A 2,369-nucleotide genomic window follows, 5' to 3' on the forward strand; every position below is an offset into this window, starting at 1 on the left:
TTTTACCTTTAATACATAAGTGCATTAAAAATCTAATACTTTTGTACTTTATACTTTTACTGGAGTAATATTTTATTGGGGTATCTGCACTTTTACTCAAGTACTTGATATGTGTACTTCATCCACCACTGGTTGAGTGTCCCCGAGCAACACACAAAAGAGCTGAACCCAAATAAATCTGTATAGAATAAATCCTGTTTATGAATAAATTGGTTGAATAAATAATTCAACGACTCACTCATAAACAGTCACTTGTTTTATTTCTGAATGAATCATATGGTTTAAACAAATCTGTCGAGTGAATGATTCTTTGACATCCTCATAAACATTCTAACTGTCAGTATCGGTGTATCAGGAGGAGGCCTTTATATACAGTATACAGAGAGAGTGTGAGATGGACACAGAGACAGAGGCAAAGAGAAACTCACACTCTCACTGGTGTCCAGAAGTTTTCTGAGAAGTGTTTGCCAGGCTCCATCTGTTTTTGGTGTACAGAGGCGGTCAGTGATAGAAAACGGCTCTAACAGTGTGAAATCTCTGTCAGTACACTGCAGCCTCACTGACAATCTGCTATCTGCTTTCACTGCATGTGTGAGAGTATGTGCATATGTATATAACACTCACACACACACACACACACAAACACACACACACTTGTCAACAGTGACGATTCATTATTGATGACACCTCCAGAAACCAACACCTGCTGGATATTGTGCATTCAATTAAGCAATAAGCACAAACTTTTTTTTAAGGCTTCATTTCTGTCTTTTTTTTTTGCTCTTGAATTTCTAGGTTGAAATCTGATGTATTAGCTTGTGATCGCCTTTGATGTGGGATTTCCTAAAAATATGAGGTGAAGAAAGCCTTTTAAAGTTTTTCTGACACAGTGAATACGTCACATTGTGAGACGTGCAGGATCTTAATGAGAGCCAATCATGATTTTTATGCGAACAAACTAACTAAAGAAGAAAACACTGCAGTGATTCTCCAACAGACAGCTCCAAATCTGCCTGTAGAGCAGTTCACAGCAGGCCTCTGATCTCTGATGATAGACAAGACTGTCAAAATATGTTGGGTAGGTGCAGTAACGCTAAAGGAAAGAAGAGGAGGACATTTAATGAAATAATTAATGTTAATTCTCCTCAGTGGTACTGACTGGAGCACTGAACTCAAAGTTTACTTTAAACGACTTCCTTTTCCAATACCTTTTTTTTCTAGCTTTAGCTGATTATGCTCAGCTAAGGAAAAAACTAAAGCTGACTTGTCTGTCTTACTCCCTTTGTTAAAATTATATTCCTCAAGTGATACTACAATTGTGACACTCGAGAATCCATTGTACATCTTGGCACTAGCTCTCAAAGGATTTTACAAATATGCCACTAATTTGTACCCGACCTTGTCAGGATATAAACAAGCTTATCGACTTGCCACGGTATAAGGATTTAGCTCATTCACTGTCGCAGTATTTGTCTTGTTGTGTGATTTTTCCATTCTAAACACTAAACAAACATCCTGTGGACTGTAAGAAATGAATATAATTAACCTTGCTCTTATATTTCCTGAGGAAAATGACAACTATTTGATAAAACAAGCACATCAACACATACATAGAGTACCTACATGATCATTTAAAGTACTGTTTTCATTCTTTATATACTTGTATATTTATGAAAAAATAAGCAGAATCAAATCTTTAGCATTGTACAACCAGTTTACTTAACGTGTTGTTCAAACATTTTTTTACACAAAATTAGATGTATTAATATAAAAATATAATCCAGTATTTTCCAGTGAGACAAACTAAATTATACTATAAATTTATACATTTATACATTTTACTCCTTAATCATGTATTATTTTTCTACATTATTCTACATTATTTTGTACATATATTTTCACCTATTTTATTTATACAAACACTTATTTCTACATTTAAAGAAATATAAATTAAATAAATTTGTATGTAAAAAAGAGGAAATAAATATGAAATAAATCAATTAAATAATTCACAAATAGTAAAGTATAAGTATGGTATAAGTGTCATTAGAAAATGCCTCATTAGAGCATGCAATGCATTTCTATCTACACTTTTTGACTTGTTTGTTTGTTTGTTTAAAAAGATTGTTTATTTATTTCTCCATAATATTATAAGAGAGTTATATTAGGTATATTAGGCTGCTGTCACTTTAAGACCTCGTGCATGGATCCAATATATTGATATATATCCATTTTTAACTGTTTACATTTACTGTACTTAGAATATATCCGAATGTGTTTATATGAATTCTCACCAAAACAGATACATTTTTGTGCACTTGACCATTCAAGCAAAATAAGCCACAAAAGAGAACTAGTTCTAGTCTAGT

General features: G+C 33.0%; 1 protein-coding gene across 1 annotated transcript in view; it reads right to left on the reverse strand.

Annotated features, from left to right (window-relative positions):
• Window positions 1-2,369, reverse strand: part of thsd7ba (thrombospondin, type I, domain containing 7Ba) — a 201,750-nt gene that overhangs the window by 45,531 nt on the left and 153,850 nt on the right. The window lies entirely within an intron of this gene.

This window comes from Sinocyclocheilus grahami, unplaced genomic scaffold, assembly GCF_001515645.1.
Source record: "Sinocyclocheilus grahami isolate Dianchi unplaced genomic scaffold, SAMN03320097.WGS_v1.1 scaffold568.1, whole genome shotgun sequence".
Classification (NCBI taxonomy): domain Eukaryota; kingdom Metazoa; phylum Chordata; class Actinopteri; order Cypriniformes; family Cyprinidae; genus Sinocyclocheilus; species Sinocyclocheilus grahami.